Source organism: Sylvia atricapilla, chromosome 1 (genome assembly GCF_009819655.1).
Source record: "Sylvia atricapilla isolate bSylAtr1 chromosome 1, bSylAtr1.pri, whole genome shotgun sequence".
Classification (NCBI taxonomy): domain Eukaryota; kingdom Metazoa; phylum Chordata; class Aves; order Passeriformes; family Sylviidae; genus Sylvia; species Sylvia atricapilla.
In genome coordinates, this window is record NC_089140.1 from 72,551,917 (window position 1) to 72,576,007 (window position 24,091).

General features: G+C 35.5%; 2 long non-coding RNA genes across 2 annotated transcripts in view; one reads left to right on the top strand and one right to left on the bottom strand.

Annotated features, from left to right (window-relative positions):
- The window catches only part of LOC136365615 (uncharacterized), a 333,496-nt gene that overhangs the window by 186,387 nt on the left and 123,018 nt on the right, over positions 1–24,091 (top strand). Inside the window, exon 2 of the long non-coding RNA XR_010744379.1 lies at positions 2,841–2,910. This is a non-coding gene — a long non-coding RNA (uncharacterized lncRNA). The remainder of the gene's footprint in view (positions 1–2,840; positions 2,911–24,091) is intronic.
- The window catches only part of LOC136365620 (uncharacterized), a 449,115-nt gene continuing 427,867 nt past the window's right edge, over positions 2,844–24,091 (bottom strand). The window contains exon 2 of the long non-coding RNA XR_010744380.1: positions 2,844–2,941. This is a non-coding gene — a long non-coding RNA (uncharacterized lncRNA). The remainder of the gene's footprint in view (positions 2,942–24,091) is intronic.

The window sequence follows — 24,091 nt, forward strand, 5'->3', positions numbered from 1 at the left end:
AATGCCCATCTAAATCCCTTTGGGTCTTTGAAATACCCATTCCGAAGAAAATCTATGCCCAGAATACACGGGGCCTCTGGGCCAGTCACAATCAGGTGTCTCTGCCAGTCCTTTCCAGTCAGGCTCACCTCAGCCTCCAACAAAGTCAACTCTTGTACTCCCCCTGTCACCCCGGCAATGGAAATTGGTTCTGCCCCCACATGTTCCGATGGCACCAAAGTACATTGCGATCCCGTGTCCACCAAAGCCTCATGTCTCTGTGGCGCCGATGTGCCAGGCCATCGAATCCACACAGTCCAAAACACACGATTCTCCCCAACCTCTACCTGGCTAGAGGCAGGGCCCCTCTAAGCCTGATTATCTTTCTTTCTTTGGACATATGTCCTAGAGGTTCCCTCCAGGGGATCAGACATATCATCATCATCCCGGCTGCAGACAACTGGTGCTGCTCTCTGTTTAGTAGGACTTCCTCTTTGAATCCTACCTTCTTTCAATTTACGCACCCGTTGTGCCAGAGCAGCAGTGGGTTTTCCGTCCCACCTCCTCATGTCCTCCCCAGCTTCACGCAAGAAGACCCACAACTCGGTTCTCGGAGTGCGCCTTCTCTCCTCAACAGAGGTACGCCCGCGTTGAACACCAGGGTCTCTAATTTGAATGGCCGAAATTTGGAGGAAGTCCTCCCTAATCTCTCCCCTGAGTTTTTTGTGATTTTCCTCTAATTTATCTTCCAATTTCTGCAGTCGTGTTTCCAGAGCTGCAATCCTGGCGTGAGTTGGGCCATGTACTGCATCAGCATATGCTCGAAGCTTCCTTGCCATATTGAGCACGATTTCGTGTGTCTCCTCCCGCTTCATTATTGCTAGAGCAGAAGCGTATTCAGATGGTCCAAGTCGTACAAGTTTTCGCCACATCATGGGTGTACATGGTACCAAATCCGGGTTCTTAGTGTTTAGGTCATCTGAGAAGATAATCTCTGCCACTGCCATTTCTCTCAAGCGTTGGATCCCTTGTTCTATGGTCTTCCACTGGGTCTGCTGCATGTAGAGATCCGTCTGCACACAGGTATCTTTGTGCCACACTTCCCAGGACTCGTTCCCAGAGACTGCAAGGGGTAGCCACCCTCATCATTCCTTGGTCAATAACTGGATCATGTGACAGGGAGCCCAAATGCCTTGCTTCAGTGCCATCCAGAATTGTAGCTTCGCCTGCAGCATCCCAGAGATGCACTAACCAACTAATTATAGACTCATCTGGTCGTCGGGTGTAATCCTTTCTCAAACCTCGGAGGTCCTTCAGGGAAAAAGCATCAATAGTGGGTCCTGATCTTGTGCCAGCTGGTTGGACATTTGATCTTAGGCCAGTTGATCCAGCTCCCAATCGGGTGTCAGTTAGTTCGGCTTCTGATTTTACGTCAGTTTGTCCAGCTTCTGATTGGGTGTCCTCGGGAGGCCTTGAGGGCCCTTCACCTTCATCATCATCATCCTCTACTGGTCGATCAGTCTTTCGTGCTCTCTTTGCCCCTGTGACTGCCAGTGTCTTAGACTCCCTGTCTGGTTTAGCTGTTGGCCCGGAGCCCAGGATATTAGCTGCAGCCTGAGTGACTGGGGTGGTAACTAGCAGCCTGAGTGACTGGGGAGAGAAAGGAAGGAGGGAAAAAAACCAAACAGAAGCAGCGGGGGGGAAGAAAAACGGCGGCAGGGGCAGCCGGAGAGCAGAGCGAAGCAGAGCGAAGCAAAGCGAAGCGAAGAAGGCAAAAGCAGCCGAGCTAGCTGAAGCAAGAGCTGAAACAGCCAAGAAAGAAAAAAGAGAGAAGGAACTGCAGGCTCTGGCCCAAGAGGGCGGGGTTCAGCTGCGAGACATAACAACATATCCAAGATATGGGATGGATATATGGGATAGGAGGCAGCTCAACCCAGAACAAAACCATAAACACAGCAGTTCTAAATCTGCTGGTTCAGGGCTTTACAAAGTTTCTAGTGATACAGATAAGAGCATATGATCAAATATTGCAGTTTTTTGTGCCTGTTTATCCGTTTAACACCAGTGTTTCAACTTATGCACATTCTAGCCCAGACCAACTGTGACCAGCTGATATTTTTCAATAAACACTTTTTATTTTGAGTTTATTACAGGCTAACTGCTTGAGCATAGTGATATCTAGCAGCTATATCTGAAGACATTTAACCTGTACTTATGCCTTTAAAAATCAAAATATATTCAAACTTTGTCAGTAAATTATCCTTTTTGCAAAGTTCATTCACCTTTTTCTGTCAGATACACCAGAGTGAACTGTGTGAATTTTGAAGACAAAAAGGTACAATATGTCCTAGATACTAAATATTATGGACATGAATTTTGAAATATTCAGCATTGATTCTAAGCTTAATTCCAGCCTGACTGAGGTTGACATGAGATCTGAAAAGGTAAAAAAAGGTTTCGACATCAGAATATAGATAAATTCTACAGCCTCTTGCTTCAGGCATACTCCTCCAAAGACAAGGGTACTAGCCAATAAGATGAGACACAGACACAACTGGGAATCTAGTTATTAAGAAGACAGAGATGAAAGGTGTCATCAGGAACTTATGGAGACTGACTTGCTTGCTTTGTGAAATAAAAAAGTTCACAAAACATTCAGTCCCTTGGTTCCTAGCACTTAAAATGAGAAACTACACTAAAAATGTAACTTAGATATAAATAAAAAGGGCAGCACTTGAGTATGTAAAATGTCTGAAGATGACCTGAAGATCATTTAAAGACATAAGACCTAGACATAGACATTGACTGGTGTTTCGTCTTTACCACTGCATTTCACTTTGTTCCCTTTTTCTATTACCCAGGTAATAAAAAAAAAAAAAAAAAAAAAAAAAAAAAAAAAAAAAAAAAAAAAAAAAAAAAAAAAAAAAAAAAGTGGAAGAAGATACAATATATCAGAAATACACTCAAGGAAATATAGGAAATTAAAATAACTAACAGTATAATCTCTAGCAGTTGAAATTAATATCACAAGAGGTTAAGGAGCTGCCTATGAGTTTTTATGCCTTTAATAATAAGTATCCCTTAATGGAACCTATAGTACAGAAAGTCAGGAGAGCATATAATCAAGTGGTAAAAGGAACAGTCAGTGACATTAAAGTTACTGCAGAAAGGCTAAACTAAGTGCTCATATTCCTACTGGTAGGAAGACAGTTCTCAGACCAAGCCTACACAGGAATCCACTGTCAGAGAAAAGGCTCAGAGATTTTAAAATTGAACCCAGTACAAAACACAAAGCAAAGCAATACATTGAACAACAGTCAATCAATAAGATAAGACAGTTCTGCAGCAGTTTGATGTCTGTGTTCAGTCATAACTCTTAGTTAAATATCAATTCCTATGTGTAAAGCAAACTTGGTGTCAGAGGAAGGAAAAGATGGCAAATGCCACATCGGTATTTAAGCATAGTTTCAGAGGTGAAACTGGCACACACAGGTGTGAAAACCCAACTTCCACACCAGCCTATGTGACAGAAATTATAGCAGTTAATATCCTAAGTAACCAGCATGGTTCTGTCATATTCATATTAGGGAAGGTAATCTAGGGATGTGACTTTTCAGAGTGTATTTCTTTCAGTGTTACAACAAACATTTTCATCTGGGTTATGGAGCTGATAAAACATGCTTGGTTTCTGAGGGATTTTGATAAGATTATTCACAAAAAAAAAAAAAAAGGCAATTAAAGTGTTGTGAGATATAAAAGAAAGCCAACTTCTAAACTAATACTTTTTTAATATAGAAATCGGAAACTGGAATAAGTGGACAGTTTTCACAGCGAAAAGAGATTATAAAATTTATTGATATAATTCTACATATTCCTTAAGAAACCTATCAAGATAAAAACCATCAGCAAGGGATTAGGTAAAGTCAGAAAACAGATCAAAAATGAATATTGAGAGTAATAGCTCACATGAAAGGTATAGCTCAGGAATCCCTTGATAAACTATTTTTTCTCAGACACATGCAATCCTCACATTAACTCTTTCTTCCTTGGTTTTCCATGGCATTTCCAGTTGCTGTTTTGAAAGATGAGTTTCTGACACAGACTTTGACCGGGAGCAGGGCTGCAGCTAGATTTTTAAAACTGTGTTTAGAAGACATCATCTAAACCACAAATCTAATGTCTAAAACTTTGTATTTGTGCCTGGTTATTTAAAGAGTGAGACAAGCTTTCACTTTTTCATGTAACATTAATAAATTCCTTAGATGTAAGATCCCTTGATGTGAGCTTTAAAAGGCATATTAAAAGTATGAAGTTAGCTGGTTCATCCAAGTGCTAAAAAGGATTCCTTAATTCATGTATATTGTGAAATAACACTGTTAACATATAGTATCACATGACGCATGAAGTGAATTCTTGATGTCTGAAACCTATAGAAGTGCAAAGAATTTGCATGTCAGAGAAAAAAAGAATTCATTTTAAACTGTACAAAGTTTAAAAAATGCAAAGTGCAATTAATTTTAAAACTACTGTAATCTTGGTAATTTTTAAATGTTCTATCAAGCCACAAGTTCATGTCTTTTGATCTGTAAGGAAAAAATTAAAATATCTAACTAAAAGAGGTTGTTTCTGCATTCAGATTTGAACAAAAGTTAGATATTTGCTGAATAGAGATGGCCATGGAGAACAGGTTATAGTCAGCTTGTGGGTTTGTAGTTATGAAGTTATTAATATGACATGCTAAGGAGCTGAGCTGGTTATCCTACTTTGATAGTGAGTGATGATCCCTATAATGAAAGGTAGCCATGTCTGTGTAACAGACCTGAACAAATTTTACATCTGTATTGCATCAGAAACATTCATGTTGCTGACCCAAATATATTTATGTACTAAAATTTGTTGTAGGAAAGTGGAAAAATACTGCTTCTACTTCAGCCTCTAAACATAATCAATATCAATAGGTACAAAATAGTAAATTTGCCCAGTGCAACTTTACCCATACACCTTCCTGTGGAGCAGAAATCACACCTTTCGATTCCCTAACTTTACTGAAATCACTAGTATAGACTCTTTCTGCTGTTAACATCAGAAAGAAATCAAATTCCCATGGTAATAGGAGATTTATATAGATACAAATTAATCAGGCTATGACTGTATTTGTTCGATCACTTCAGTAAAACCGAAACCAGGAGCCACAGATTCTTCAGCTAGTTCCAGGCTCACTAAGAAGTCAACAGGTGATTTAAAATAATTCTTTGTGATATCAAGTAAAACTGTGCTTTCCTTTAAATAATCTCCTGGATCCATCTGGCATTAGCGGAGACTTTCCAGATGCCTTTTAAAGAGACATATTAAGATTGAATTGTTCTGAACTTGTTTGCATACAGTATGTCAAAAAATAGGTATGCTTATTCTTCATCACTGAGACTCTTAGGAATTGTAGATCCTGAACTGATCCCTTAGTGCCTCCAATTTATGACATCATTCTCCACAGTTTATTGGATACATCTTTGAAATCAAATTTCTTTTGATGTTTTGCTTTATGTAAAGACATATACAGACTTTTCAATCATCTGTACCAGAAATGTTTCAAATTACCAAATGTTAGGGAAAATATTAGAAAGTGCAAGGTTTCTAGTCTTTGTACGTTGTGAAGGAGTCATACTGCAAGGATGAACTCCTGAGAGTATGGATAATACATTAAAAAAAAAAATTACTGTCCCCTGCTATCTTTCAATGGCAACATTTGTTTATGTCTTGATTTCTTGGTCGACTTGCACTCTGAGAGACCTGATTTACAAAGCAAAGATAAATGCAAGGGTCTTAGGAAAAAGATCAACTTGAAAAAGTATGCACAATACAAGATATCTTGGAAGATAATTTTTTAGTGATCTTTGCATAATTTTCAGAGCATTCCCAAACTACTCTCATCAAGTACAATAAGCCAGCTGAAACAGGTTCTGGCATTTGCTTGAAAAGACTTCTCATGTAACTTGTAAGATTCAAAGTGACTCTTGTAAACCACTGCTTATTTCTACATAAAAATCTAGCTTATCCTGTCCATGTTTAACAAGAAATGATTTTGCATAATATATTGTATTCTTACCCAGATTTCATTCCATGCTTTCAATCATGCAAATCCAGAGACAAATGAGTGTTTTCAACACATCTCAAAATTATTCACATATTTCTTTCTTCAGGTCATTAATTGGAAGCAAGTGGGCACCATCTATTAATTTATTACTTCTGCTCAAATTGATAGGATAGACCAAAAAAACCCCCAACATCCTGATTGAATGTAGTGTCTTAAAATATGGAAAATCACATGGTCAATAAGATTTTCATTCAACTCAGGCCATCTCAAATACTGCAGTAAATGCAAGTAGAAAAAAAAAATTCATGCTATCAAATCTTAAACTAAACTTGAAAGACTTGGAGACAAGGTGTGGGTTGTGGATTTTTTTTGTTTGTTTGGTTGGTTTTGTTGGTTTTTTGTTTGTTTGTTTGTTGGTTGTTTTTTGTTTTGGATTTTTATGTTTGGTTTTTGTTTGTTTGTTTGCTTATTTGGGCTTTTTTGTTGTTGTTTTTTGGGGTTTTTTTTCTCCTCTAGGTCAGTCTGGAGTTCAGGTTTAGTCCAGATGATTATAGAACTACAGTTTTAGACTAACAGTATTGACATTTTAGCCTAACTATTTCTATATCAAAGGCAAATATGAGGTGCAAAACTGTGAATCTGGAGGGACACATTTTATTATGACATTTAAAATCCATAAAGAAAAAAGTGTCTCTCATAATTCTTGTGTTTTTAAATGAATTTTGAAGAAGACATGCTAGAGCAGCAACTGTTGATGCACTCATTTGCATTCTGGAAAGCAAAACAATTATTCTTTGCTACTGGAAAAAGCATCTCTGTGGATTCTTTCCAATCTGGACCACCTGATATATTTCACATTTTATATACTCTATGAAGACTGACATTCATATGAATGATAACTTTACCCTTTGATAGTCTAATCTTTCCAAATACAGTCACAAGCTTCAGCAATTCCCCCAAGGAACAAAGTGAAGAATAAAAGATACCTCTTGAACAAAAATGCAAGTGACAAATATAGCCATCATTTGTCAGAGCTAGCTATATCATAATAGAAGATTTCTCAATAAGTGGTTGTCCCAAGTTATTAACCTCACATGGTTACCACTCTCTGGAAACCTTAGATTTCATTCTTGAATGGAATTAATCCCCCCACCACAATCTATTCTGCTGACTACACAGTCAATACTTTTATACACCAACAGAAAAAAAAAAGTTTCATCTTTTCTACTTTATTCATACTACCAAGGAAAACTTATTATGAAGTCCTGATTGTCCCAGCAGCATGTAATTCATAACTTAGAAACTTGAAAAGCATAATTCATAAACTTATTGCCTTGAAAAACTCAGTTTATTCCCATATAAACCAGGATATGGCTTCATAGAACAGTGACTTGCTGTTAAATACATTGGGCTAAATACCTCCAGAGGACATGGAAGCTTTGCCTGTGCTAGTTTACTCTGGCAGATGGAGCTTTTAAATATTTATTAAGCATTCACTATACCGTTGCTGTGCTGAAAGAAAACCTAAGTATTTTTATAAAAGAGCTCCTCACATAAGACTGAAGAGAAAAACAAAGTTAACATATCTCAGAAACAGAGCTATTATTCCAAGATTAAGGAAATAAGTTTACATGAGACAAAACCCCTAACAACTGTACCATAACATTACAACAGCTTACAAGTTTGGGGTTTTTTGCATAGATAATTTTATGTTGACAGAATTGATGTTATAGTTTTAATTTGAAGGATGTGTTAAAAAAATATGCTAAACCCCATGGCTTTGGGAAAGTATCAAGGTTCTAAGGATAGTTGAGCTAACCTCTGGTTCTGTATAAAGAATATTTCATATCTGACATGAAAAAGAGAAAAAAAATCCTTTCTTAACTTTTTGTTTTTAAATGTTCACATTTAAAAAAGAAAAAACATGTGAATAAAATGTTATTATAAAATAAATATGAGTAGTTGGTAATCTCTAGATGGCTCTTACATAGCCAGCCAGTTGCCACAAGGGCAGACAGAGAACTGTGTAGAAATTTGTCTTTCCACAGCTGAGCGCAGCACATCGCAAAGCTGTAACACATCAAACGTAAATATGGGGCTTTGATGGGCCCTGAGGCTGAACACAAACTTATTGGAGGAGAAAATATTTAAACTAAAGAGGAATAGATTGGTTAGCAGGTGGCTAACCAGCATGATCCCAAACATAACCACAAACATTTCTTTTTCATAATTTCTCTTTCAATTGCAGATGTAAACACTTTGGAAGTCAGACAAGATGAAGTGATTTTATATTTCATGGGATGGCTATCTCTAATTGATCACTGTGTGTGTCTACAAAGCTCTGGGACATGATCTAGAAATGCTGTTACGTACCTTTCCGTAGGAAATCTGAAAATTAAAGTGGTGATTCTGTGATTCCTTAGAGGCCTAATTTACAGTTGCAGATCCAGGTCGACTTGGCAGAGACTTCTCTTTCATTACTGAAGCAGAAATATATGTAGGAACAGCTGTGGAAGAACAAAACTAAAATAGAAAAGTTTGCAATGAATGTATTTGCCCACATAGGCACACACAGGCTTGTACATAAACCATTATAGCCAGCATAATTAGCACTCCTAATAGAAAACTGCTTGACATAAAACCAGGCCTTCATACATATCAATAAAATTTGACCTGTAACTTAGTGTTCACTGGGAAAGTAAAAATTCGGTTTGGTAGAAAATTTTGTGGTTTTGAAATGTAAATTCATTACCCACAGAAGGGACACAATGAAACATTTAGAGAAATGCTAACACACTTGGTGTGTTTTTAAGCACATTGCATTAAAGGCAGCAGTAATTTCATAAGTTTTATATGCACGTTGTTGCCCTAGACAGACAGCTAATCAGACAGTGATCTTTTAGAATGTTGTCTGATATTACACTGGCATCAGACTTAAAGTATAAAAAACCAGCTTCCTAGTCTCTGAATATGCAACCTGTTATAGCTATATTTTGTCTAGACATAAAAATACACCTTTGAGGACAATTAGAATAAAAGTAGAAATGGGGACAGATTAATCCAACATAGGTTATGCTCTATTCTATTCATTAGGGAAGAATGCTAAATCAAGCCTTTCACAGTGTCAGAGAGCAATTTTGGATTTAAGCACAGGAAGGTATAGGCTTTACACAGGATACACAGACCAACAAGTTAACTCCCTTGGCATTTTTGGATGTTGGATAACCAAACATATATAGCAAAACACATTTATTAATTCACTTATTTCTAAGTCTTAGTGGGAACTCAAAATACATTTAAAATATGTCTCAAGCCAATGGTCACCCAAGTTTACAACAAATAAACATTTTTTGAAATGTTTAAATATGGCAAGAATATCTGAAAATATTTTTCATAACTTGTAATTTCAGACTCCTTAAACTTAATTTAGCATGCATAAATTCTACATGTCCACCTCAACAAAGATAATAACAAATATCGGTACAATAAGGTAGACTCCACTAACATCAGCAATTCTATATCACAGCTTGTTGACCTGCAGCTAGAACTTTTACAAGAAGATGCTGATAGGAACCATATTGATCAAAAGGAGCCCTATCATTACTTTCTAAATATTGAGTAATCAGAGTAAGACAAAGAACAAACCACAAGTAAATGAATGTTTGAATCAGCAAATGGATACTGTAATATGAACAGGTACAGTTTGAGGTAAAGTGGAATTCAGAAATTTCTGAAGTGACATTCAGTGTCCAATGGGAAACTGCGTTGGAGAATAGTTGGGTTTGTTTCAGGCTTTCCCTTAAAGCCTGACAAGTTCAACCTTGGTTTCTTATCCAGGAAAGCATGGGAATCTTCATTCTTATTCATTCTCTGCTGTTTCTTTGAGGCAACACACAAGTTGGGAATCTCTAAAAAGTTGTTGCACAATAGGCAGAACTTACTGAGGAGTCTTTGTCTTTTTTCCAGTCAGTTGTATTTAGACACAAATAGTGAGGGTGGCAGTTAAAGATATCTCCTAGTTTCACTTATATCAGCTGTACAAAGTCTCTTTCTCCGAATCACTGTGCATGGTGAGATTTACAGGGAATTGCAGCATGGTCTCAGCTAGGAAAGAGAGCACCTGGAACTTGCAGTCAGGTGATGGCATCTGGGAACAATGAAGATGAGTGCTGAGTTTGAATCATACCAGGAATAATTCTAATTTCCAAGAACCACCAGGTGCATCTTTTGATTTATGAAGAGCCTCAGCAGCTGAGAAGAGGAAGAATTAGACTGAGTTTTCAAGAACATGATAAAAAGGGCCTACAAAATATAGAATGTAAATGGCAAAACATGTCTTTGTAAAACAGATATTTCAGTCTTGTAGATTCCTGGAATTTTCATCTGTAATAAGAAAACCAAAAATAAATAAATATAAATATAAAAAATGCACCAAAGTGCTTTCAAAGGAGATTGGAAATGTTATGATCAGCTATGAATCACATTTCAACAGCAAAAAAAGCTGTTCATCTGTGTGTTTCTGAAATGCTTTTACTGCAGTAAATTTTGCATTTCTGCCTTTGTTAAACTTCAATAACTGAAAGATGGATAAAATTAAAATTACCATTGGTGTTACAGCTATACCTCATGGCAAATGCAGCTAAAATTTGCAAAATAGATAAGTAAATAAATTCCATTAAAAGGTTAATTTTTTCCATTTTAATACAACTTGGAAATATAAATTCTACAACAAGAACAAGAATATGAAAAAGTCTCAAAAGTTAGGACATAGTTTAATTATTTGGACTCAGTCCAAACATGCATGCGCTTAAGTTCTGAAAAATAAAATATCTACAATTTGATGGTGACAAAAAATGAAAAATTCATCCCAAACCCTCTCCATGTTCCTATTTTTCCTCTTCTTGAAATGGGAAGAGACGGTTACTTGAAATGTGTGCTTTGTAAGGGAAACACAATATTGCCTGTTGGCACAGGCAATAAAACAAATAAGAATATTACTAGCACAAAGAGAGAGTATACCCTGTCCTCTAATGTGCCCTACTAACACACTATGAACTCATGCCAAGATGTCCCATTCCTTCTAATTTCTATGGGAATGAGGCACAGTGTAAAAGCCTGAGTTACAAATGCAAAGGCATTACCATCTGGCCTGTAAAACTATTGAAAGTATTTTTGACCTTCAAAAGTAGATGTGGTAATACTTGTAACAGGAGTAAACAGTTCTGAAGGGGCTTAGGGATATTTTGAGGACTTTCAAAGCAAATTAATACTTTCCAAAAGTTAAAATAAATTTACATTATAAATAAAGGCACAAGGTCAAGAAAACCCAACACTAAATGTAATAAAATTGATGTTACAAATTTGATAATACATTACTACTTGTGTGAAATCATGCCAATGCCATGTTTTTATTTCTATAAACTCTGAAATTCAAAATAGACTGTTAGTATTTTCTGACAAAAAAAAACTTTCATAAGAGGGCCATGCTTGTATTTCTGCATCTAAATGTCTCCCATGCAAGACAAAACAGAACAACCAAACCAAAAACCAAAAAAATAGACAAACCAAAAAAATCAACCAAATAAAATTTTTAAAAATCAAAACAAAACAAACCCCAAACTAAAAACCTTCCAATCCCTATTGCCTCCCCAAGCAAATAAAAAACCAAATAAAGTCTATCCCATCTAAAACCAGCACAAACTAAGCATCTTGGTGATAAGACAGAAAATAACTTACAGGGAAACATACCATAAAATTCTGTTTCAAAAAAATGGTAACTGTCTGAAATATCATATATTTTATTAAGTACTAAGATTGTTAATGGATGTACTTGGAGAAATTGCTACATACATCTCCTCTCTGCTTTTTGTTATATTAGTTTTTGTATGAAGTCTTTCTGGAAACATGAGAACTTCTCAAGGAAGCCCTCCAATGGAACTCCTAAGAGACACTGAGGCTGAAAACTACTTCTATATGGCATATGTTTTCTTTGATCACCCTGATGTGTGGCCTCACTACAACACTGGGATAGCACAGGTGTTTAAATAACAGGCCTTACACATTTGATGAAGTCTGCCTAAAGTTAAAAAACCCCCAACAAATAAATGAAAAAGGCTGAGGTTCACCTTGTCTGCTTCAAGGATCCAGACAAGTTTACATTTTACTGAACCTCTTGATCTATAAATGGGATTCAATCAGATTATATTGTGACACAGATTGCCAAAAGACTATGTTTCAAAATCCTTCCTTGTTGTGCTGTGACTTCCATGTTGTGCTGCTGCTGGCCAGCTCCATCATCCCATTTCTATTTGGGAATCTAAGGGGGAAATTCCTTTTGTTTTTAATATATTTTTAGGTTTTCCCTTAGCTGAACTCTGTTGGAGTCCAGGACATTCCTTTGAACACCCTGGAAGGTCACAGACCTCAGCAAAGAGGTCTGGGACCCAAGCAAGAGGGTTTGAATCCTGGACAGGGGGGTGTGGAGCCAGTCCAGGGATGTTGGAGACCCTTGCACAGAGTCCAGGAAGACACTGGCATTGATCTCAGTCTGTGGAAAAAAAGTCCAGCATTGAGAGAAGAGTTACAAACCACAAAGTTGTGATAGACAGTAGTGTAACTTATCACAGGGTCAAAAATTGTGTAGTTTTGTGGTTCTTAGAATGGAAGTGAATGGGGAAACAAGATGGAGTATTTAGGGTGGTGCCCTGAGTTCTTCTTCTTCTCCCCTGGCCTCCATCTCCTGCTGTGACGGTGGCACAAAGTAGTTTAAGGGGATTGGGTCAGAGTAGAGATGACCCTGTTGGTACAGGTGATAGGCATTGGCACATAACTATAAATAATAGACACGTAATTATCTGTACAAAGAGGCTGCGACTTCCCATCGAGGGGGAGCCGTCCTGTGTCTGAGCAGCAGAACACCTCGGCCGGGCACAGAGAACATTGTAAGATAACAATAAATACACAATACAAAAAAATGTGAAAAACAAGACCTTGAAGACTCCGTCTCATTCTCGTGTCTGGCTCAAGGTCTTCAGAGGGCAAAATACTCCAGCCACCGGAATCTTGGGTGAGAAAACCAAACCTGAGGGAATTCTAGGAATGAAACATTCATCAAGGTGAGCTTTCAAGACCTTTTAAATATGGACAGTCCTGATGAGTTTAATATAATTCATAACAATAAGTGCCACAAGTCTGTCTCAGTATTTCACGAAAGCTAGTCTAATGAGAGGAAGCTAGATTAATTGGCAATAAGGGAAAAAGCAGTTAAGGCACATGTTTAGTTCTTGATGCTCTTCCATAGTACAGGAATAGCTGTCTCATTCTTCTGCCATATGGGTATCCTTTTTGAAATGGGCAATCAATCCAGTACACAATGTTCAAAGGAGATTTGACAAGGGAACTTGGTACTGAGGTCGCTACGTCCTTCACATTTTGCAGCTATTTTCCCCTCAAAAACTATGCCTCTTTCATTCACAATCACCGACTAGAATGATGTGAGTAACTCAGCTCTTCTATAAGAGTTCAAAAAACCCCAATCAACTAACAACAACAAAAAATTTCCAATGGTTTCTAAAGGTATAGTGGTTTTAATTTTATAATTAAGAAGTAAATTATGATACCAAGACCATAAAGAGGGATATGTTTGACCTTTCATCATGCATACATTAATAACCTGCTCTAAAAACATTACAGTACAAGAAAAATTTTAGGTGGATTTGGAATTGCTACATGAATTTTTTTTTTTTTTTTTTTTTTTTTAGCTATTTGTGGAGGGCAAAGAAAAGGAAGAAGTCTCCTGCAGCCTTCAATATCAGAAACAGGTCCCAGAAGTTTTATCAGCAAAAGGTTATGTATGGCGTAAAACTGTTTATGAAATGGAGACATTAAAAGAAAAATTATAATATACATAAACAAATTTGGAAATATTAAAGTCTAATAATGTGTGAACTATACCCAAATAAGATTTCATCTTGTATTAACAATTCAAGTACATTGTCCTATGAGTATTTATCATGTACATACATGAAAATTGTGCAACTTTTTCGTCCCCCCAGTCTCCTCAAAATGCTTTATGCAATCAGTGACTCAATTACTATCTTTGGCAACAAAATAAGCTTTCACAGATTTCTAAAAATATATCATACACTGTCTTGTTTGTAACTCTCCATAGAAACTGTTTTCACATACTGATGGGAATCTTGTTATGCATCTGCAGCAGCCACACTGCTACGAAAAGAAGATAAATGATCAGAGAACCACACAGAACTAACTTGGTGGGAAAAGACTTTTGAGATCAAGTCCAACCTAACGCCTAAGACCTAACACCACCTTAACAAAACCATGACACTGAGTGCCACATCCAGTCTTTTTTAAAAACACCTCCAGGGACAGTGACCCCACCACCTCCCTGGCCAGCCCATTCCAAGGACTAATTCCCCTTTCTTTGAAGAATTTCTTCCTAATGTTCAACCCGAAGCTCCCCCGGTGCTTCTCCCAGCTTAAGACTGTGTCCTCTTGTCCTGTCACTGGTTCCCTGGGAGAAGAGGCTGTCCCCCACCTGGCTACACCCTCCTTCCAGGCAGCTGTAGGGAGTGATAAGGTCTGCCTTGAGCCTCCTTTTCTCCAGGCTAAACAACACCAGCTCATCTAGCCACTCCGCATAGGAGTTTTGTTCCAGACCCTTCACCACCCTTGTGGCTCTCTGGACAGGTTCCAGCACCTCAACATAATAACAAAAGTAAAATTTAATGATACAGATTTTAAATTATGCCTAGGAATTGGCAATGTTTTTGCCTCAAAGAGAAAAATTCCAATTTTGCAATTTCATAAAAGACCTGTCTATATTTCCAATAACACTACATTTGATATGAAATTAACTAAGTGATATTTCGCAAATTTAGGATCATCTCCTGACCAGTTAGTATTAAAGACACATAAATCTGATAAGGGAGGCATCAGCAGCCACCTTCAAAGTTCATGTGAGCACACAAATTAGAACTTAACACTGGGTTCATGATAATATTTCTGACTTCTGTGAAGAATATTTATTAAGAGATGAACTCGTTAAGTTTTAGTTTACTTGATACTTCCTCTAGTATTTTTAGCTACACCTCTGAATACTTATGTATATATGAATGCTTGAATGGCACGTGTTGACAAAGATCACGGATTTAGCTTAGGTATCCAATAACAAGTCAGAGATGTGATATACATCTTTCATAATATATTCTAACAGCCATAATTATACATTACTCTCTATTTTTCTAGAAATAGTCTGAGAAGAGAAAGGAATAAAGAATGATGAAGGAAGTTTATCATTCAGAGGTTTGAGGAAGAGCAGCTAACATCTTTTGAACTGCCAATGCTCCTAGCAAGGACTGATATTCTACTGTGTTTTGTCATAGTCATTTTCAAGAAGACTAGGATTTATTTCTTAAAAAAATCATGCAAAGAGAGAGAGTTTTGTGGAGCTTTTGATTCTGGCCGGTGTCTTTTACTGCAGAAAAAAACACACAAGAAAAAAAATACACTTAATATGATGATAGAGACACACATCAAAATATCCACTGTGTTTTCTACAAGGGTACTGAAATAGGAAAAAAAAACTTGATAGTATAGCTTAAATTACCCAAGATGCAAGTCATCTTTCCAATTCATGAAAATTACTAATCATTCCTTCAAATTAAATATTTAAATGCTCTTCATTATTGAAAAGTAATGAGATCATCATTGGATTTCATCTAAGCAGAAGTTAAAAAAAGTATTACTTGACAAGGGAAGAAGTTAGGTCTAGTGCAGTATATCTTCTATTGCAAAATCACAGAATAATCATCCTAAAATATTCCCTAACAATTGGTCTTTGGCTCTGCTCCAAAACTGGATATGTTCAAATAAACATTTAAAACTCACACATCAGAGATATTTTGGGGTTTCTGCAACTTTAATGGCTAAGGGACAGAGCTTTTAGTTTCTGATTCTATATCTGCCAGGACATGTTCAGCACAGGCTGCAACATGAGTAGGACATAGCCATCGTGCGCATATCAATGACAATTCAGAAATCTTTACTTGGTGTACCTAAATAAGTACATTCAAATTCAGTTGTTTACTTTCTAAAACATTGGCCAAAAGGGAAAGGAAAGCAATGAAAGTAGTTCTAAATGGAGACAACAAATTAGAAAAAAAATCTTTATAGAGACAAAGCAAAAAATTGGAAGTAGAAATATCAGAAACACTTAAAACTGACCTTTTTTTTCCCTCAACCCCCTACAACAACTTAAAAAATAAAAACTCAACAAACAAAAGGTTAAAACAGATCACTTCCTTTCTAGTTTCTCTATAAATGCAAAAAAATTCTTAAGTACTTTTACTGGTCCCTTTATTCTCCTTTCTGTTCATCTGTTCATCTTCTCAATTGTCTAGAGAATTCTTCTATTTTCAGCAGTCATTCCTGTATCCTCTTCCAAGCATTCCCCAACCTCCTAACTACCAAAAGAATTTAAAAGGGAAAAAATATCAGACTACTTTTCCTAACCCACTTCAAAGTTTGGTTTGTTTTTTTTTTTTTTTCCAGTAATAAGAACAATTTTTTTTCGGTATGCTTTGTGGTCTATGATTCGTCTGTGGCAATCAATATCCCACTGATTAGCACAAATATCACATATTTCTGTTAATATTAGTGCCATGCTACACAGAGACATATGTGTCTACAAAAAAACCCAAATTTCAATGTTAAAAGTATGGTTGGCAGCATAGAATCTGAAAAGGGGTTAAAAACCTATGTCTATTAATGCTATATTGTCTGACTGAATTTCATTAGTGGAAAATTCATGCCATTTAAAATAGAAAATATGTGAAGCAGTTTAGCTCAATGGCAAATGCTATAAAAATGACAAATATTATTGCCATTAAAAATTTATATTATTGGAAATAGTATAAAGCTGCAGAAATAAAACTTTCCAAAAACCAGGTGACTCCATTTAAACAAGTTTAAATTAATACAATGTAAAAATCTAAGTAAAAGCACCTTAGAAACTCAAAATATCTTGACCAAAGCTGATCTTATTCCTAGTAGAAGATGACTAGCATTAGGTCCATAAAATGAACCTCTAAAACTGAGCATGATGTAAATGTGACAACTTTCATTTGAACTAATTTAGAATGAAGGTGATCCAAAACATGCCAGCTACTGTTGAGAACTCCATGTAGTTGACTCCATCCCAGCGAAAACCAGAACAGAAATGTAAGATGTTAATCTCGAAGTTTGATAGAATGACTCAGGTAGACCTTTGTCTGTTGTTAATGAGCCAAGTAATTAATTCCCATTTTAGAACTGATACAGTTCAACAAAATTAGTTTCATTTCATCTCACTCTTGTGAAGTGAACAGTAACTTAAATTTTAGCACAAAAGCAGATCTAACTGCAAATCCATATGATATTTTTACAATTTATATAAAAGCTTGAAATTGCTGATCAAGATCAGATGAATAGTAAAACATAGAAACACAAAATAGTTATTATCCATACTCTCAGTTATGACCATTTTCTCTCTACTTCGAAAAAATGCTGTTATTTTCAACACATTGTATTTTTAAGACCAAAGAGAGGATTTTTAGGGGAAGAGCTGTTAGCCCATGTACATCACTAAAGAAAGAGGTTAAAGGCCAAGCGATGCTGCTGTAAATTTAACTCCTTGATAAAAAGTAACATTTTTATTATAGCTCAAGATCATTGACATTTACTTCAGCTTGTTCTGAACCAATTGTGACTTTTCTGTATAGATTCATAACAAAAAGTCACCATAGAAAACAGTGCATCATGTGCTCCTGCTCACTTTGTGGGGTAATATTTGACAGTACTGTAACTAAGATGCATTTTCTTCTTACTAATTTGTTTATAATCTTCCTCTGCTGGCAGACAGCCTGTATTTTTCAAGTTTTCTTATTTCTGCACAGGATGGCTTTAAAAAATCATATTTGACCTGAGGAATACGCTGTGGCTTATTCCTTCCCAAAGGAATAAGAATGCAAAATTCAGAGAATAGATACTTGACTTTCCCAGCTAAACAGGTTTCTGTTCAGGGTATTAGTCTTGTCCCTAAAGGCAGAGATAATTATCAGTCATGCAGACAACTAACTTATTTCCTCAGGTTATTTCTTTTCCTGCTTTTTATCAGAATATCTTGGAGGTATTTTATGTAACAAATACTGTTAGATTTTTTTTCAGGCCAAGCCTAAAATTTTATCAGCTGGTCAAATGCCTTGAAGTATAAGAGGTCTTCCAACAGTGTCCCAGTCACTTTATCATGAACATATGATTATCAAATTAATGTCTATGTGGGAATTTTTACTTTGTGGGGAAAAAAACAAAATAAAACCACACCTTAATTCCAGAATGCAGTATATATATATATATATATATATATATATATATATAATTGGAACCCACAAAATAGAGGTGCCACATTGATGCCCAGACACATAAATCTTTCCCTTTAGACACTTATTTAAATTATTTAAAATATTATCGTAGCTTGTGATGCTAAATCACCTGTCTCTTGCACCAAGAGTGCATATTTGGGGGGTTTAAATATGAGCATGTAATATTTAGGAAGACAGATCAAAACAATATCAGATCTTCTGTAAGGTTTGTCTCCCAAGGCTTGTTCAATATCTAATAACTCCTTAATGGAGAAACTGAGCAGTCGGTACAGAACAGTGAAAATTTATCTATCTTTCTAAAATACTAAATAGGTTGAAATATGTGAAATTACTTCAGCTCTCTTCTGATTAACCAACTATTTATCAAAACATTTAGAACTATGAAGTTACATCCTTTGTAACTTTGCTATATCCTTGCATGCAAAGTATTCCACAATGTCTACCTATATTCCATAATGACTGCAATAAAGTGAAAATACTTCACCGGAATTGATTAACAGAAGAAATCTAGAGCATTGTTATAACTCCTATACTATTCCTACAGCAGTAAATTATGTTCCCAGCTATGTAACTATCTATCCAAATAATTTAGGTAACCATGTACAGCTGCATTATGGACCAATATCTTTGTCATTTATGTTCCAATGTTTATTTATATTTATTTATATTTATTTATTTTTATGTTCCAATACACTAATAAGAAGTATGGAACCATTTCTTCTAAGCACAAAACTTTTAGAAACCACCAAAACTCCCTCCAGATCCTGCTGTTTTACCCAAAGTTTTTTCTTTAATTATGCTGGCCCCAGTAGAGTCCCAGATTTGCAGATAGCTAGCTCAATTATCATTAACTATTAGCAATTTCTTAGAGGGAAAAGGGGTAGGGGAATAATCATTATTAAGAACTCTCATATTCTTTCATAAGCAGAAAACAACCTTCTAAAGGTGTTTCATTACAATCACTCTCTTAATTACTTTAATTAAAAAAAAATAGTTGAAGACTGATGGTTCAGAAAAAAACCATTAAAAAACCTGAACAGCTTGGCTTTTACCAAATTATCTACCCTGTTACATGACGCTTTAGCTGACACTTTACATCTTGCCAAGCATCCTCCCTGAGATTTCCCCAATGGCTTGAAACCTTAAAGGATTCTGTGACAGAAAAAGCAATCAGCAGTGAATCACAGTTGAGCTGGCACCTTCCAACACCCTGGAAGTGTGACAAGTCCATAAGTTCCCCATGTTGCCTTGGAAGGCTGCCAGTGACATGATTGCTACTTATTGTCAGGAGATTCATAACAGAGCTCCAATCTTTCCACCAGTTCAGAGAGCCAATAGGGAGTCAGAAATCACTCCACAAGATCTTTCAGAACCTCAGTAATATTATTTTGACTGACCTAATTAAGCCATCACACATCAATAATGTCGATACGGCTGATGCAGAAATATACAATCACAACACACAAATTTTTATAGCATCTTCCTTGGGGACAAAAAGAAAAAAAAAAAAAAGATACTGTTTTAATTCATTAAAAGAATCCATGGCCTCCTCTGAAAAGCCCAACTGAAAACAAATCACTGTATGCATACTTGCTTTGCTTCAGTATTATAGCAAGTAAATATATTTTATTCTAACTTGGCAGTTGCACAAACTCTCTTGGCTTTAAAATAATTCTCCATCCTAGACAGAAGCTGATATCCGAACTGTAGTAATTCCCTAGGGTCTCAAGTTTTTCAGATGGCCTACTTTTCATTTAGCGTTTTTTGAGCAAAAAATAAAATAAATTCAATCTAAAGGTAAAAGTTTCAAGGTCCTAAAGAAACTTCAACAGATCGCTCATGTTGGGTTAAGGTACCAAATGACTGAGGGTTACTAAAAGACATAAAAGTGAAATAGAAGATATTGCATAATAGAAACTCTGATGCAACAATTGTTTTATCAGATAACTGAGGGAAGTTCTTTGCTATTTGAAGTCAGAGTTCAAATGGATCTTTCAACAAAATCAAAACAATAAAAAAATGCTTAAACAGTTATGTTTGTTGTGCTTTTTTTTTTCTTTTTTTTTTTATGGACAAATATATAACAAATAAGTCTGGTCTGTTCTAGCTTATGCTTCAGATTCAATTCAGTGCAGCAGTCTTCGCTCACGTTAGTAAAATAGTAACATTCTATACAATAATAGGTCCAAAAACTGTAGATGAAGCCTCACCATATCTTATATTTTTTTTCTTTTAGATCAGCTTAATTGTAGAACTAATATAGTTGGGCATTTTGATGCAGATTGCTCACAGATTTTCCTTCCCCTTTGTGCTTTGTCGTATTAGATGTCATATCAGAAGGGTTTTAATCTCTTTTCCCCCTCTAAGAGCATGTTTTGAAACATTTTAACACTATGCTGCAACTCCTCAAATATATTTGTATCTTCAGCAAATCAAAACTGAAACTGTAAGACTTACAGACTTTCATTTCTTGTGATATAATTTTCCTAGAATGCCTATTTGTCCTTGTTACTCTGTGCAAAACATAGAAGAAGTAAATTATTCCATTATCTCAGGGATTTAAAATATTTGAGGTATGTTGAAGAATAATCTTGCCTATGACTGTATTTGAGAGATTATGTCTAACTTTAACAAATTTTATGTAAAAGCTCTGTCAATAAAAAAACCCAAAACCCCCCCAAAAACCACTATAAAAAGCACTTGATATAAGGGGATGCTGTTTGAATTTTTAAGAGTAGAAGGAAGAACAGAAAACAAAACTAAATACATCTCTACAAATCCTTGTAATTTTTCAGTTCCTCTAGCAGATTCAGTGCTCTTTCTTAAGCACATCTAGGAAAAATTTGATATCACTGGAGTTGAGTTATCATTATGACAAAACCCTGTTTCTTTTATGCCCTTATGCCCAAATCAGTGAACAACACAATACTAGAACTTCTTTAACAATGTTCAGTTACTGCTAACTTATTATAGTAGATCACTTGCAGCAGTAAAAGCAGGATCACCAAATCTGAATTCTGAAAATGTTTTAAAGAAAAAGTTAAGCTGTTCTAATTGGAAAATATAATAAATTGCCCAAATATATGCTTTATATAGGTGTTTTGTGCTAATCTACTCTCTAAAAATAATAATAATAAAAGTATGGCACACTTCTACATTAGCATCTTTTATGAGACCCATCTAAGCTTCTGTTAACTTCTTATGTTTTTATATAGCTATCACAAGGTCTAAAAGGGGAAATACCTTGTCTATTCCATCCTAATATGGTTTGTTTGTATAGACACATAATTTAAGACAATAGCAAAAATGAATCACAGAGCCATAAACTGTTTGGTGTGGTTTTTTTTGTTTTTTTTTTTTTTTCTCCACTTTTAGTCAGGGACATCTGAATATCATGACAGTTACTATGACAACTTTCATTCTCTTGCATAATAAATAGGAAGTACTTCTTATACCAGGACCTGACTACTACCTGGGATAGCTTAATCTTTTCATTGTAACAAAGGGGTAACAGGACCTTAAATTAGAAATTGCCAGAAAATCCTATTTAACTGGTCATATGAGTAATTAATTCCTGTTCCACAAAGGACAGAACCCAGACAGGAATCCTTGATCATTCATAAGAGAATGGAGATGGTCACTGGAGAAAAAGTTCATGAATGGTGACATATAAACATCAAAATAATGAATCTTATGGATCTGTTTTGTGTTTGGAAAATAATTGTCACCATTTTCAAAGTTGAATAATTTTGAGTTGTACCAATATTAACAAAAAGGTAATTGTTTAACAAGGCTGAGCCCCTGGCTGTCAGGAGCATTAAAACTGGTGATGTCTGGAATTCGCAGTCTGTGCCATGGTATCACTATATTAAATCTTACTAATAGTAGTGTCAGATTCGACCTTTGTCCAATATTCAGAAATAGACTGCCAACTTCATTCAAAGATGGAAGCAATATTTCTTTTTATCTTCTTTTTGGAAATAAAACATCCATCTCCTTATTGAAAATTAATAATTTAGATTTTGCATGCTTTATAATATATTTCTAAAGCATGGAGGTTTTCTACCTTAACTCATGTTGCTTTACATTGCTGGCTTGACTGCATTTGGGAAAAAAGCATGCTTAGATTTAGAGCCAAAGTGCTTTTCAGAGACCAACCAAACATAGCTAATCTTGTGGTGTGTATCTCATTTTCAGGAGAGTCGGAGAGTTAACAGTGCAAAATGGGCTGAATAAACCCCTTATAATTAGATTTTCACAAGTACTTCTTCCTATGTATTTTACGTGTCCTATACACCATACAAATAAAAGTTCCAGGAAGGAATGTTGCAGCTCTTTGCCGTAAAGTTAGATCTTATAAGTTGAGCTAGGTGAATAGTTTAGATAAAACATCATATATTTTAATTTGATTAAGAGAATTCAGACTAAAACCAATTACAGGGTCAAGGCACTCAATTTAAGTAATTTTCAAAAAGCCTTTTACATCTTGCCCTTTGCTTTCTCTTTAAAATACTCTTCTATTATTCTTTGATAAAATGAAGAAAAAAAAGTTTTTAATGTGCCTGTGTGTTTATTATAAATACTTCACGTAAGCATATATCTAAATTTATCAAAGGCTAAATACCAATGGAGTAGTAATAGTTTTCAAGTACAAGTTGTCCTGTCCTTTCCTATTAAGATTCTGGTAATAAAAATAGGATAATAGTTTTGACAGATATTAATAAACACATCAACATATCAGAGTCACTGCAATGATGTTTTTGACTAATTTATCCTCTATAAATGCACCTGGATCTTTTAAACATTTCAGTGAAAGAGAAGGATCTACTTTAAAGATGTGTGTTCACAGTGACTTTCTACCAGTTTTACCAGTAACTGTTTCTGAAAACTTCAAGAAACAGTATTCTTGGTTTTTTTATTGAATGGAAAAAGTATTAATTTATTCAGAAAAGTAAACATAATGTAAAGTCAAAAAGTCTTTTGAATCTGTGATTTCTAATATGTTTAACAAGAATTACTTTGCAAATGGCTGATTTTTCAGTCTTTCTTTACTGTTCCCATATTACAAAGAAATACTGTATGAGAATTCATTTATTATGTGCATTAGCTCACAAAAGTCATATCTGATTGCATCACTCTGACAATTACTAATGTGAGGTAGGAAAATTTTATAAAATGTAATAAATAATGCATATGCATTTCTATATACTTGAGATTAGGCCAACGTACCACAAGATGGCAGATGAAGGCAGCTAAAGTGGCAACATGCAGAGAAAGCAAATTCACAGGTCAGAAAAAACAAATGTTTTTGAAGTTCCCTTAACGTTTAATTATAGGAAAGAAGTTTCAGAACACGACTTACAAAAACCAGATATTCATGTTCCACTCTTACAATTCTTGAATAATATTTAGATCCTAGAACTACAGCCCCTCAGATTCAACATTTAGACATAGTATTTAACAAAAAAATACTCTTTGGAATTAGAAAGTTTTCTCCATTCATCCTACTAGCTGTAATTTTAAAAAGATAATGAGCTCTCTGTGACCATCAAACCTTGTAATGCACTGGGCATAGATTATG